Consider the following 16,728-nt stretch of genomic DNA (forward strand, 5'->3'; position numbering starts at 1 on the left):
AAAACTTCTTTTTTTTTTTTAAAAAAAAAGAAAAAATGTTTTTGTGCATACGGCCAAGTATCTCCAAGCTAAAAAATCATATGGTGTTTTTCATACAAAAAAAACAATGTTTTAGCATGCATTTTGGCTTTGATAACCAGTTTATTAGAGTCAAGAGAACATTGGCCAAAATTTAAAAAACAACAAAAATTTTATTTTTTTGTCTTTTAGTATCCAGGGTACGATATTACATGTAATACATATTCCGGATATTAAATGTTTTTCCAACGCTAGAACAGTTAGGTTCTACCCCGTTAAAGATAAGAACCTTCTTATTGAGGAGGGCTTTTCTTGAGTCTTAGATAAACAGGGCCAACAAATAGAAAACACAACCAAACCTTAGATTTCGATCAGACATATAAAACAATGCAGCTTACCTTAGGTAGGGCGTATTTGGGGTGTTAATACCTTCCCTTTACGCAACTAGTCTCCGTACCTGATCTCTGAGACCAGATAGGGTTCCTAGTGACCATAATACTAGGTGGCGACTTCCATTCCTTTTTTTTTTACCGCTAAGAGACAAAGAATTCCTTGTCTCCCCACATTAACCAGATATATATCCATACAATTGAGGGTGGACGATCGCCGCGACGCCGCACACGTGCGACAGAAATCAAGAAAGAAATAATAGATAAATAATGATATATAATGGAAGGGATGGCCTCCATAAAATGAATTTTGGTTAAGAATTCATAAGGATAGAGAAATTGGTAACGTGTTTTGAGGGATAAAATAATGAGAAAAATGACAAAATATTTGTAAGAAATGAGTGAGGTAATAAAAAATACATTATAATAAATGATAGTGCAATGAAAATGGTAGGACTAAAGGTACAAGCACTGATTAAAAATCAATGACATTACTTTGGTTCAACCTAAAAGCTTAAGCTATTAGGTGAGGTTTCAATATATGATTTATATTATTCTCTAACAAACACAAACATGCACTGAAAATAGTAAATTTGATTTTTTTTTCAAGAGTCTTGAGAATCTTGTTAAAATAATTTAGAGTTGTTTAAGATTTATGCGAAGATTACCTGAAGATTTGAACTTTATTTTGACTTTATTTATGTCATAAACTTTATTACACTTTTAATTGTCTGAAGATTTGAACTTTATTTTGACTTTGAATATATATATAAGGGAAACACTTAAAAAAATTAATAAAATATGATTGTTTATGTCGTAAGGTCGCGCCTACTTGACGTCGTCTGGCGAAGGCGGACACTTTTTGTCATGCCTCCTCTGTGCGGTTTTGTGTGTTGGAAATATGTTTTGGATTTAATCATAAAATTATGATTAATGTTCAGGAGTTGCCACCTAGTATTATGGTCACTAGTAACCTATGGTCTGCGAGAGTTTGAGTACGGGACTAGTTGTGCAAGGGGAAGATGCATCACCCTTAGTACACCCTAACTAAGGTCAGCTGCATTGTTGTTTGATTGTTATTCTGTGTTGGGATTCTATTCGTTGGTCTTTTCTAAGGTTCAAGATAGATCTCTCTTCATGAGAAAGTTTCTATCTTATCGGGTTAAACTCTTACCATTAAAAAGTCTGAATTTTACACCTTATATCTTTAATACGTGAGGGTGTACTTTATCATATAATTTTACACTCCACAAATATTAAAGTCTACATCTAGACCCTAAAAAAATATTGGAAAAAGGTTTTTGATATTTTGACCAAACCATAATGGATAATCATAAACTGGTTATGATATCCATATTTTTGAATTTTCAAAACATGAGAAAGATGCAATTGTTTTAATGAAAATGTGCTTGGAAAAATTTTAGGATTTGGTTGTATGCATGAAAACAATTTTCTTAAAAAGGAAAATTAATTTAAAGATTTTTGAGATTTTTTTTAGAAAATGTTTTGAATTTTTTTAAAAATATTTAGGAGAAAACCAGGTATTTTAATACCGGATTTATATTTTACAGTGTAAATATACAATCCAATATTATGCAAAATTGGTAGAAAAATATTTGAGAAAATCACAATTTTTTGAAAAGATATTTTGAAATTTTTTTATATTTTTGTTTTTTTAAATATATATATATATATATATATATATATATATATATATAATCTACATCTTGCATGAACAAGAGGACATGAATTATAATTCACGCCTACTGTTCACATAGTGAATAGAGAAGAAAAAGAAGAAGAAGAAGAAGGAAAGGAGGGGGGCTCACTTGGTTGAAGGGTCTGGTGAGGACAGTGTGGTGCAGGCGATGGAAAATGTGGCAACTGACGGTGGTTGCGACAAGAAGAGGAAGAAAGGAGAAGACATATGCAGAGGGAGAGGACCAGCGGTCACGGTGGTCGTTCTGCCACTGGTGAAGATTTAGGTTCATAGGGAGGCTGCGCCGCTGTCTGTTGGTGGAGGAGAAAGGTGTTTGTGGGGTCTTCAGGAGCTGAAGACACGGTGGAGAGAGAAGGAAGGGAGGAAAATGTTGGCTGGAATCGGGAATGGCTGGTTTTTTGGCTGACTTTGGACCCAATTTCTCCCCCCTCAAGCCATGAAATCAACCTCTATTTATAGGCGGTAGAAGGAGCAATCTTGTCTATATCGGGAAAAAATTGAAGCCCTTGATTCAGTTGGGAAGGATCCCAACCGTTGGTTCAAAGTAGGCATTCTAAGTTGTCAAATCTGCAGAAAAGGCTGCCTGAGTTGGCCTGTTTAGGCTGGCGTCGGGGCTGTCGTGCTGTTATTCAGCCTGAAAAGTTCACATGAAATTGTAGAGAAATTGTAGGTGATCATTTTCGTGCAAGTTTTGTTAAATCTTATGGACGTTAGATACATTAAATGTGTCTGCAAAGTAGGTGACAAGAGTAGCTTTATCCGGGTAAAAGAAAAAGACAATGAACAGTGACCAGATGACGTGTCGTCTATTCCTTGATATATATATATATATATATTCAAAACGGTGTCGTTTTAGGTTTGAATTAGGGATTTCACCGAAGTTCAATGTAGTCTTGTAGCTTTTAATTTGTTTAAATTGAACCCTTAATTGACCCTAAATGTTTGATTTAATGCAATTAAGCCCCTGATGAACTTCAATTGGATCCCTGAAGTTACGCGCCTATTGTGATTTAGTCCTTAGTCTCGAATTTATACAATTTAACCCCTAATTGACCATTAAACTTTCAACTTCTTCAATTTCACCACTAAATTTCATCAATTAAGCCTCTATAGTTTGGTGCCTTTGCAGATTAGTCATTGGCTGTGAATTTCTTCAATTTAGCCCCTAATTGACCCAAAAACTTTAATTTTCTTGCAACTTGGCCGCCAATTTCAATTAATTAACTTGGTAAAAATTAAAATTGGTTTCTTAAAATTCCAATATTCTCAATTAAGCTTGGATTAGGCTCCCAAACTTAATTTTTCACCAATTAAGCCCTAAATAAAATTAATTTGACCCTTTTAAAGTATAATTAAGTCCTTGTACTTAATTAAATCCTTGAATTGGACCTAAATTAATTCTTAAACATAATTAAAATTCAATTTGGCTCATGATTAAATCAAATTGGCCTATTAAAAATTTAATTATGTCCTCGAACTTAATTTTTATGAAAATTCATCCAATAATAATTTAATTTGACCTTGAATGTGCATTTTCTCTCTATTTTAGGGCATAATGGGGCACAATTAGATCTTTAATTTCCTTCAAAAATTGCAGTTTGATTTCCCGACTTACATTCTCCACATTGCCAGCCTTTATTTTGTTTTTTTTATTTTCATTTTGAAAAAGAAAGTGATGTTTGGGAAATAACCTAGAATTGGGTTATGATAGTTTATACAGCAACACACTCAGGATAAATTAACATTTATAGGTCATTGTCCAACCTTTAGTTCAAAAAAGGACATCTAGTATCACTATATTTTGCTTCTAAATAGGTAAACTATCAATGGTCACTATTTAGACACTCATGATTGGAGTATAAAATATCATTCAACAAAAATGCGAGTGATATCTCACCATGCGAGTGATAAATGAACATTTATTGCTCAAGCAAGTGACCTAACTAGACACAAAAAGGGCTTAGTTACTGTTCAATGAAAACTGTCCAAATACTGTTCAAGTGAATTAAATCACTTGAACAGTACAAACACAAAGGAAAATGCATGCAAAGAGATGGGGAGGAATAGACCTGGAGGAAGAAAACGAAAAGGAAGACGGTGATGGGGAAGGCGAACTCGCTTATCTATCAATATTGTCATCTGTTTCGGCTCTTTCCCCTCTATTCTCTGTTGGTGTCCGTCTCTTGAGCTTTATCTCTGCGTTTTCGTCCCTCTCTCTCTACTAGTTTTAGCTCTTTTATTCTTCCTTGTTCTGCAGATTTTGTTTGCAGAACATGGAGTAGAGACCGAAAGGCAGTCCCTGCTTCTTTCTTGTTTCTCTTCTCTTTTTTCATCTTTTTTCTCTTCTTTCTCTTCTATTGCCTGCCTTCCCAATCTCATAGTAACGCAAGGATGAAGGAAAGAAACTCCCTTTGTTCTCTGTGTTTTTTTTCCTCTCTTACTGCCTGCCTCTCTTTCGTTTTTTCTTGTCTTTTTTCTTTCTTTTTCTCCTCTTTTTCCCTTCTCTGCTAGGTCAGTAGAGGGGGCTTATATATAGTCTAATATATCTCTATTTAGAAAAGATTCAATTCACTAATTCTAGGATGTAAATCTTGGCTAATTTACAACCAAATAATGCAAATGAGAAAACTACAATATTCTTATTGATTATGTGTTGATTCCAGTGATTTCTTTCCAACATTAACACATCATCCCGGCCATCTATGTTAGGGATAAAATCCCAGCCATTAGATGATGGTGCGGTTTCTCTCATCATGTCATTTTGTAGTTGTCAAAAGCTTTTGTCTCCTATGAATTAAAACTACACAAAAACATGATATGCAGCTCCAAAAAGGAAACTCCCAGGAATTTGCAGAGAAAAGGAAATAATTGCATACAGGGAGGTTTGTGCAGAGAAAAAAAGGAAAGAAATCAGACGGGGAGGGGTGTGTAGAGAAAAGGAAAGAAATGCAGATGGGGAGGTTTGTGCAGAGGAAAAAGGAAAGAAATTAGATGGGGGAGGGGTTGTTCTCAAAATGATAATGAACAGTATCATGCTAATAAAATCCTATGATGTTGTTTTACGCTGCCAGGTAACAGACATTATTATGATGTTTTATGATCCAGTTCCTATTTTTTTTAATCCTCGAACAAAACCGATTTACTTTCCATAGTTGGAAATTAATCTTTAATTAATCTGATAAATCCTTAAAACATTAAATCGGGTCCCTCGAATCAAGATATGATAAACTCGAGCTAGAATCCTTCTTGCGGCAGGATTTTCTACTTTCATATTAGATATTCAAATGGGAATATCTTGGGCTTTTGGTATTGAAATCAAGCAATTCAAAAGCTCAAATTCATCAGCACATACATGACTATAACTTCCATGAGGGTTTAAAGTGAGATAAAATCATTTTGAAGAACATAATTGCAACAAAACTCGGTTGGAAACCTTCTCGCGACATGATTCTCTACTTTCACCCTAGATTTCAAAAGGAAATATCTTGAGCTTTTGTTATCGAAATTAGCAATTCAAAAACCAAAATTCATCTAAACTTGTAGCATTATAACTTTCATGAAGGATCCAAAATGAGATAAATTTGTTTTTAAGAGCATAATTTGGCCGCAACTTGAAGGTCAAAAGAATTTCCTGATCTGATTCGAGAAACTGCCAATGTTAAGCATCCCAAATCTGATTGAGGGTTTGACCTAAGGACAGTGAACAATAAAATTGTGATGGAAACAAATTCTTTAGTGCAAAACTCGGGTTAGAATCCTTCTCGAGGCAGAATTATCTACTTTCTCATTAGATATTCAAATAGGTATATCTTGAGCTTCTGATATCAAAATCAGGAGATTCAAAAATCTAAATTCATCTACACATACAAGTCTACAACTTTCATACGGGGTTCAAAGTGAGATAAATTCATTTTGAAGAACAAAATCTGGCCGCAACCTGGTTGGTCAAAAGGATTTCCTAATCTGATTCGAGAAACTGACAATGTCAAGCATCCCAATTTGACTGAGAGTCTGCTATAATAACAGTGAGCCCTAGAACCCAATAAAAGTGTAGGTCAATTCTTCAACATATCATGAGTGACAAAATATAACTAGGATGGTTAGATATTGCATGAAACCAAGTCAGAATCAAAGCCTAAGTTAGAGCAAAAAATTACGACAACAAGAGAATTAGTTTTTTTAGTGCAATTTCTAATAGATTTATCCAACCTTAAAGACTAGATAAAGAAGAAATGAATTTAGCATTACGAAGGCTCCTAATCAGTCTAAGAAACCTAACAATTTTGGCAGCAAAAGAAGAGGATAAAAAGGGCAGAAAACAACTCAAACAGGGTTTGAAAAACATTTCTTTCTTCTCTGCTTTTGTTAATCTTCCAACAAACATGAGCTAAACTCCTTCATTCGGTTCAAAAGATGTGCACATCATCTTCAGCACGTGGTGCCTAACAATGAGTAACAACAATATTTATAAAGAGGAGATGGTTCTAAGTGAGTCTTTATAAGTGATTGTTATTATTAAGATGTTAATATCATATTGAAATAACTTTAAGAACTATTTTAAACATAAGCAAAAAGATATGAGAGTTGAAATCTCATTTTAAAATTAAGGATAGATGTTGACAATAAGTTGTTTGAAAAGAGAGCAAGCAACTCCTCAATGATCCCGATAAAAAAATATGGTTAAAGACATGAAAAAATTCCATAAGAAGAACAACAACAAAAAAAGCTCATTGGTAAGAGCAAATGCATTATCAAAAATTTAAAGGGAAAATACTTTATTTGTAACAAGAATATTTGACATCTGGCTAAAGATCGCAGAAATAAGTTTTTGTAAGGAAACCCCAAGAGAAGGGTTGCCCAAGAGAGTGATAAATTTGTAATCACAAAAAGTAAAATGTTTGTAAAAAAAGGGTATATATATTGGCCTCTTAAAATGATTATTGTGTCAATTCTAATCAAGGATGAGAATAATAATAAGATTGATTTTTTTATTTTCTTGAACCTTGTGATATATGATATGAAAGGTTGAGATATTTAAATTATAATTATATAAAAAGATTAATTAATCTTAAATTATTACCAACTATTTTTTTTTAACAAAAAATGATAAGTGTGAAATATGTGTAGAATTAATCAAAATCCATAAAGACTTTATATTATAAGTCTTATTTTGACCCTTAGGGGTGAGCATGCTTATTTACAGCAGATAACTGATAATCTTGAACTTATTTGTTTTAGTTTCTCGTTCATAGGTGTTCTAAACTTAATTTTTCTTACAAGTGAATTTGAGTTTTGTTTGGTGTTGATTGCATGCTATTTTTATCATCTATTAATTCTTGAGTTTGGATTTTATATGTGAAGTCTCATAGTCGAAGGATTAGAATAAGATGGATTAATTTGACGTGCTAAGAATGAATTCCGAAATTAGGAGCTGTAATAACTCGTTGTTAGGCATTTTCAAGGTGACTTTGTTCTTTATATGTGAGGTCTCATGTTAGCATGCAAGATTAAGTCTAAAGTTCTTGGAGTAAGGTAGAGACTAGGTTCAAAGTGTCTCAAATTAAAATTGACATGATGAAGGATCGAGTAAGAATTGAGTAAAAGATAGAGTCGTACCCTTTATCTTTTAATAACTTTTAAATATATAAATCCAACTAATTCAAGCATCCTAGTGAGAGTAAGTGCTATCCAATAAAAAAAAGTTCTCTTTTTCAAAAAAATGAAAACAAAAACAGCAAATCTCAAATCAAATAAAAATATATTATACAAAACGAATTCTTAAAATTTTGCATTTCCCACCGAAATTTTGGGGTAGGCATCCTTGATTTATTGGATGTATCACTACAAGATTTCACAGTTTTACCGATGGACAAATTCCGTCGGTGTGTGATTAGAAGTTCGTCGGTGATTTTTTTACCGACGTAATCCCCGACGGATTACGTCCGTCGGCTTTACCTTCGTCGGTGATTCCTCATTCCGTCGCTATATCGGTCGGAAAAACAAAAAAACCATTTGCCGATGGTTTTACAAATGGAATTTGCGCGCAAAAAAAAAAAGATTCCCGCTTGAAATATACCGACGGATTTTTAGTCCGTCGGTATATTGTAATTGACCGACGGAAACTAGCAGTCGGTAAATCAGTCGGTGAGTGTATGAAATACCGACAGAATATGTCCGTCTGTAAATGCGTCGGTGATTGTGGAAGCTACTGTTAAATGCCGACGGATTAAGTCCGTCGGTAATTCTGTCAGTGAGTGTTTAAAATACCGACCGAATTCATTCGTCGGTAAAATCCTTGGTAATAGTTTTTTTCTTAATTTGTTTTTAAAAAATTATTTAGGATATATAATATAAAACTATATAAATTAATTGTAATACAAACCAATTATGCAAATAAAATTTATATTAAACATAAAAAAAAAAACAAAGTTAAATAATATTCATTACAAACTGAATATGTTTCAAGAAAAATAATAAATGAAGTTTTAAAGGTAAATAATATTGATTACAAATTAATATAAAGATGATGGAGCTTGAGGAGGAGGAGGAGATCCTGGCGGAGGCTGGTGGTTATACGGCCAAAAAGGATTAGGCGCACATGTTCCACTATTTGACAATTTCATAATCATTTCGTAAAGCTGGTCATAAGCCACTTTTTGCTGTTCATGAGCCGCTTCATACTCCGCTTTTTGTTGTGCTTGAGACACTTTGAATTGCTCAGACTCCGCTCTTTGTTCTACTATTTGTTGTGCATGAGACGCTTTGAGTTGTGCATACTCCGCTTTTAGGTTATCGTATTTCTCGGTGAGTTGCTGCAAAGCCACGAACTCCTTAGATTGGGAGCTCGATATTGATTGGGAGCTCCCAACGGTTGAAACACTACGGGTCGACCGCAAGTTGTCGGCCGTAGTGTTGGAGAGCCCGTAAACCCGATTTTTATCGGGTACACCTAACGAGCCAACCTCCATCCACAAATCCGGATCGAATTCCAGATGGGTCAAAGTATCATCCCCGTATCTCTCCCTCAACCGATTATTATAGGTCTCCTGAAAATAAAATAAAAAAAGTAATCATCATATTCAATACAATAAACATAATAACTTACAAAATAAAATGGTTGAACAAACATACCACGAAATGCTGAGCACGGTTATCAACAAACTGTTGCGCCCCCTTCTGGCGGTCTTGACTCCGCACGTGCGTCTCCACAAACAGCTCCATTGGGCTCGGCTCACGTCCAAGAGACGCAGCGTATAATGAAAAAATATATATTAACAACAACTAAATTTAACGATATATTTCATTTAAATTAATCTTACCATCCGTTTCGCATGTGCAGCAAACGGAACAGAGCCGCCAGTGTGAGTTGTCACCCCGCCATGAATTGGCCGATTCCGGTTGCCAACACCGGACTGTAAGCGTCGTGTGAACCGCTCAGACGTCACGTGCTCAAGATAGTGCGGCCATATATCTTCCGGGATGTATATCGGTTTGAAATCCCTCCAAACCGCAACATCGTTCCAGCCTTGGAAACCCCTATCCCTCGCGGTTTTTTTTGCCTTTTTCTGTGCTTCATACCAAAAATCACGCAATCAAAAATTACATTTCGAAACATAAATTTTTGTCTAAAAAAAATCCTGTATTGTTTTTGATCTTACCTAGTTGCCGCGTGATTTTTCCACACCCTCCTCACAACAGTGTTATGCTCAATGTCCCAGCTGAATTTATGCTTTGTATAAATAAACAAGTTTAAATAAAAATAATAATTTATTTACAATTATATTAATAAGCTGAAAATTATAAATTAATACCAACCTCAAACTTGTTAAACCATGCATTGATTTGAGGCATCCATTCAGGATGCTTGGATATCTAACTCCATTGAAACAATGGAATCTCCATCGACAATTTAAACGTCGATGATATTACTCGGGCGGCTTCAATGTTTGTGAACCTGAAAATAAATGAAATAAATGCAATAGTGATTACTTCATAAATTATGTTGTAATTTTAAAAAAAAAACTAAAACCTTGACAAACTTACATTGAAAGGTCGTCCTTCTACTGTGCCTCGTACTTGTGGGTAAATTGATTCCGCTGTGAAGGCACGCCGCCTCTGCGCTGTGAAGTACCGCTGGAAGAGGCAGCATCGGTTGATGGCGCAGGTGGTGGTGTAGGTGCCTCTTCTTGAGAGGCACCTAAGGAAATATCATCCTCGCTGCTAGACGAACTAGCTGCGACCGCACCTGAGCGACCAGCTCTGGTTTTCGTTCTACACATCTACACAATTTGATACAAATAATTATATAATTAAATTCAAATGTAAAAAAAAAATTTGACAGCACCTCCCCTATACCGGATACTACCCAAATCCACAAACCTGCACATATTAACAATAGCCACAACCAATTTACCCAATCTATACTAATTATTCCAACATATTCAATTACTAATCCTAAGGTAAATTCAACATTAAGAATTACAATTCAAGTAATTATTCAATAATTATGCCAATACAACAAAACAATAAATAAATAAAAAACTCTAGAATAACATATTCAATTACTAATTCTATGGTAAATTCAACATTAACAATAAAAATTCAACAAATTAACTAATAATAATTATGCCAATACAACAATAAAAAATATTCAATAAATTCAAAAAAAAAACTATATACTTTAGCAATGAATTATGCAAAAAAAACTATAGACTTTATCTACATTACAAAAAATACACCAAAACAAAAAAAATACCCAAAAAAATAGCAAAAAAAAACTATTAAAGTAAAATGAAATAGAGGAAACACTAACCTTTTAAACTGATGAAGATGATGAAGAAAACTTGCTAGAGATTGGAGATGAAAGCTTTGAAGAATGGAGAGGATTCACCGAAAGAGAGAAACGAAGGAGAAGAAAAAATGAACTGAACGGGCGGTCACTTGAACTTATATGGCAGTTTTACCGACGGATTCACCGACGGATATAAAATTAATTATTATTTTAATTTATTCCATCGGTGATGTGTTAAAAATCCGTCGGTAAATTTTGAATTTCGCACCAAAATTTTTAATGACCCTCCATATTTTTCGTGGTCCGTCGGTAATTCCATCGGCAAGATTACGCAGTCAGAGGCGCATTTAATGCGCAACCCTTTGAAATTCACGCGGTCCATCGGTAATGTTGTCGGTAAAATATATCATCCATTATCAATAATTATTTCAAGGAATTATCTCATAATTGTGGCATTTCAACTAATTATTTCAAGTAATAAATATTTTGTGTTTCAAAATATATATATCATTCATAATCTAAATTACATGAAAAAAAGGGTTTTACATAGGGCTTCATTTTGGTAGTTAGTCAAAATTTTCTTCTTCTTCGTCATCAATTGAATTGTCATCACCTTCATGGCAATCCTCAATATGAATATCATCTTCTTCATCGATATTTGGTTGTCCGCTAGAGCTCAAAACAAAATTTAACTCCTCTGCGTCAACATCAACAAGACTATCATCGAAAACACGGAAATTTGAATTTTCTTCCAATTCAATCGAAGGAGCAACTCGATATGGTTCAACCAACTCACGAACTTGAAAGACTTCATCTCGCACACTTGTGTCTTCGTTCTCGTCCTGAACAACCTCGACACGACCCCGGGGTTTCGTTTTTAAAATGGACAACCAATCCACTCTTGATCGATCCTTTCTAAATGAAGGGGTGCATGTGTAATAAACTTGTTGACATTGCTTTGCGAAAACAAAGACATCGTTTATGTTGCGGAGTCTAGCTTTTGAGTTGATTTCGACCAGACCATAGTGCGGATCAACTCTGATTCCGTTGTCAGTCGTGTCATACCAATAGCATTTGAATAAAAACACTATATTCTGCTCGTTATGATATTGCAGTTCGACGACCTCTTCTAATCTACCATAGTAGTCAACTTCTAACTCACTACTAGTGGATCCCTTAACACAAGCACCGCTGTTGTATGTCTTTCTTCCTTGCCCGTATTCTTCAGTATGGAAAACATATCCATTGACAAATACCCGTTGTAGCACTTACATTTTCTTTCAGGCTCCAGGCTTAGTGAAGACAATGACTTAGGTGCACTCCTTCCCATTTGATAAACCTTGCATGTAATGTACATCAATAAACAGTAAATGAACGAGAATCTCGTAATGACATGCATACGTACAGTAATTTTGCAAGTTAGAATGAGTTTGTGATAGTGCTTACATGTGTTCTGAACCATGTGGCAAACTGCTCATCTTCTAATTGAAAGATCTGGGATTCGGTCAGCTATGAGTTATTGGAGAGCAAATATTGACGATGTTGCCTGCAAGTGATAATGAGTGTATGATATTACAATATATAATTAACAGTATATTACTAACAAAGTTTAATTAGTATAAACTTACTGAATAAAAGGTCTCAGCTCATCACAGTTAAATAGAACATAGTTGTGTGCTTGTTTGAACTCTATTTCCGACAAATATCTTCCTCTTGCGGCATTTTTAGGTGTGGGTTGTCCAGTATTGGAGAATATTGACAAGTTTCCACTAGAAGGCACTTCACCGCCATCATCATGCCGTGGAACGCGATTGATTCTCGTTCTCAAATGAGGTTCGAAATAGTACGAGATAAATGTTGAGATCTCCTCAACAATATAGGCCTCACATATCGAAGCCTCAACATGCGCCTTGTTCTTAACCTTTTTCTTGAGATTAAACAAGTACCTGCATTGAAATATTAATCAAGTATTTTCAATTAAGAAAAACATATAAAATACTTTTATATATGAATTACATTGCAACTGTAATATCTAACCGTTCGAATGGGTACATCCATCTATATTGGACCGGTCCTCCAGCTTTTGCCTCGAACGGTAGATGTATAGGGAGATGCTCCATTGAGTCAAAAAATAATGGAGGGAATATCATCTCAAGTTTGCATAGTGTCTCGACGATATTCGTTTGAAGCCTCTCAATGTGATCAACATTCAACTTGCTGGAGCATATATCTCTGAAGAAATGACTTATCTCCGTGAGTGCATCCCATATTCCCTTTGGCAACAAATCACGAAAAGCTAATGGGATGAGTGTTTGCATAAACACGTGGCAGTCATGACTCTTCATTCCATGCAATCTGCAGTCCTCTATATTAACCAGCCTTGATATGTTCGATGCATGTCCATCCAGAAAACGCAGACTCTTAAGTCATTTGTAGACTAGCAGTTGTGCGTTTTTCTCTAACACAAAGCTTGCTCTTGGTTTTGCGACCCATGACTCATCATAAACCAACTCCATATTTTTACGGTTACAGTATAAAGCTATATCCAATCTAGCCTTGATGTTGTCCTTTGTCTTCCCCTTCACATCCATGACGGAGTTGAAAATATTCTCAAACATGTTCTTTTCGATGTGCATGATGCCAAGGTTATGGCGGAGCAGATTGGTCTTCCAATAAGGAAGCTCAAAAAAGATACTTCGCTTTACCCAATTATAGGTCAAACCAAAACCAGGAAACTTTTGCTTACCTGATTGAAGGCCAAACACAATGTCACCGTACTCTGAGACAACATCATGCAATTCTTCACCAGAAAGACGCGGGGATGCAACATCTTTTTCAACTCTGCCAACAAAGAAATCTTTTCTGTTCTTTCTGTACCTGTGATGAAGTGGCAAGAAGCGACGGTGACAGTCAAAAAAAGAAGCTTTACCTCCATTTGCTAGCGTGAATGCCTTGTTGTTTTCCATGCAGTATGGACATGCGAGTTTCCCATGCGTGCTCCAACCAGAAAGCATTCCATAAGCTGGAAAATCATTGATAGTCCACATCAATGCCGCCCTCATAAGGAAATTTTGTTTCCTTGATATATCATAAGTCAGAGCTCCGGAGGACCATAACTGCGCCAACTCATCAATCAACGGTCAAAGACAAACATCTATATTCCGCCCTGGGCTTCTTGGACCGGGTATGACAGTAGATAAAAACATGAACTCCGGCCTCATACACATTCCTGGTGGCAAGTTATAAACTGTGAGTATGACCGGCCAACAAGAATAAAGAGCAGCAAATGACCCAAATGGGTTGAATCCGTCTGTACACAACCCAAGACGCACATTCCTTGATTTAGCTGAAAAGTGAGGATGAACACTGTTAAAGCGTTTCCACGCTTCGCCGTCAAAAGGATGAACCATCACTCCATCAACCGCATGGTGTGCTTGGTGCCATGTCATGTGCTCAGCAGTCCTTGGTGACATGAATAACCTCTACAATCTAGGTGTGATCGGGAAGTATCTAAGTTTTTTATATGCCACTGAGTCTTTCCCCTGCCAGTTCTAGGTTTGTAACGGGAATTCCCGCATGTCATGCACTCGGTCATCTCAGCATTTTCAAGGTAGTATAACATGCAGAAGTTAGGGCACATGTCAATTTTCTGGTATCCTAAACCGAGGGGTTTCACCATGGACTTCGCAGTATAGAAGTTCTCTTTCAGCCTGTTCCCTTCATGTAAAATGCTTCTTGGCCATTCAATAATCTTGTCATACCCGGCCTCACTCAACCCGTGATCTGACTTGATGGTGAAAACCTGTGCTACGGCCGATAATTTACTGTGGTTCGTGCAGCCATCCCATAATGGTTCGTCAGAATCTTTCAACAAATTAAAAAACCTAGCTGCATCTACATTAGGTTCTTCTTCTACGATTGGACATTGACTGCCATTACCTTGATTCATTCTCATTGCATCCATAACCATATTTATGTAAGGATTAGTGTTGTCATTTGCCGTTTCATGCACGTTGCTAGCACTAGAAGTAGACCCAACCACCGTTTCTTCCATTCTCCTCTCACTCTCGCTAACAAATACTTCTCCATGTGCATACCAACACTGGTAATTCTCCATAAACCCTTTGTGTAGAAGATGCATCATTACAACATCTGGATGCAGATACTTTTTATTTTCACACTTCCTCCATGGATACCTAATACCGCCTCCAGTAAAATTTCTGGGAATAGATGTTGCGAAATTAATAAAACCCTGAACCCCATTACAATAATCCATCCTCCGCAATCCTTGGGGTGAATCTCGATACATCCATGAACGATCATCCATGACTTATATCGAACCTCTATAAAATTATGATGACATCATGTATTAATTAACTAAGTTAGGTAAATAAACTTGCAAAAAAATTACTTTACCTCGAGATTATCCAACAAACCAATCACAACTTCTCATAAATATTAAATATTCATTATCATTTATCAACGTCCATACGAATTAAAATATATAAATTTACAGAAATTACCACTCCGCAATACCATTGATAAAACTTTAAACGGACCCATTAAGCAAGCTATTAATTATTTCAAAATAGCACATGTAATTCGATAATTCCATAAAGAAATAACAATTTTCAAACAAATACAATCTTACAAAATCTAAAACAAACCATAACAGATACAAAATTATACATTCATATACTACAAGTTTGTTTGAGAAATTACAATAAAACATGTACATCTACTAACAAAATACATATACTAAAAAAACAATAAAATTGACATTTAATTAAATGTTAAAATTTAAAAAGATATAATTACTTACAAAAATTGATAAAATCCGTCGGTAAATCAGAACACAGATGCTATGACCACAAAACTTCAAGAAATATAACTTATTGTGCTGATATGAGGAAGATTTTTTTTGGGGGGGGGGCTGGTTGTTTGCAGATGGGGAGAGTTGGGATGAGGAAGAAGAAGGAGAAATAGGGATGAGAGGGTCGGCAGAGCTGTCATATATTAACTTTTTCCGACGGTTTCACTGACGGAAACTCCGTCGGTTATTACGTCAGTGATTCTGACGGAAACATAGACACGTCACCGTACGAATCTACCATTTCAAATCCCTCGGTGAGTCCGTCGACAATTTAAATGGCGAAATCGGTCGCATCACTGTACGGGCACTGTACGGGCTGTCGTTTTGAATCCGTCGGTGATTTCGTCGAAAAACAAAACCCGCCAAAACCTCCACGTCAGCGACCCGCTTTTTTTTAAATTCGGAAACTTTTCCGTCTGTAATTCAGTCGGTAACTACCGACGGAAAGTTTCCGTCGGTAGTTACAGACTGAATTACGGACGAAAAAGTTTCCGTCGGTAATTACAGACGGAAAGTGGCCGTCGGTAATTTCGACCTCAAAATACCGACAGAAATATTCCGTCGGTAAATCCGTTGGTATTTAGCGAATTTCTGGTAGTGTATTAATGTTGGCTTATAGAAAAGAAACATACTTAGTGAAGAAGGGATTGGCCTTAGACTTGGATGCTTGACATCAAAAGGTATTATGAGAGCAATACTTTCTCCATCGAATCAAAATGATATGGACGAATAGAGTGATTCTCATGTGCGAGAATTGTGGTGTTGGAATGTTGAATAATTTCCTTTAAAGCCTTGAACCCTTTTGAAAGAGATGAGTTTATGACGTTTTGTATGTGGATTTAATGGATTATTATATTTAGGCCAAGCTTATAGGCTTGATAAACTTGTTATCAGGGCCAAAAAAGCATGCAAAAACAATACAATTTTTTTATGCTAA

This window comes from Populus nigra, chromosome 9 (genome assembly GCF_951802175.1).
Source record: "Populus nigra chromosome 9, ddPopNigr1.1, whole genome shotgun sequence".
Taxonomy (NCBI): domain Eukaryota; kingdom Viridiplantae; phylum Streptophyta; class Magnoliopsida; order Malpighiales; family Salicaceae; genus Populus; species Populus nigra.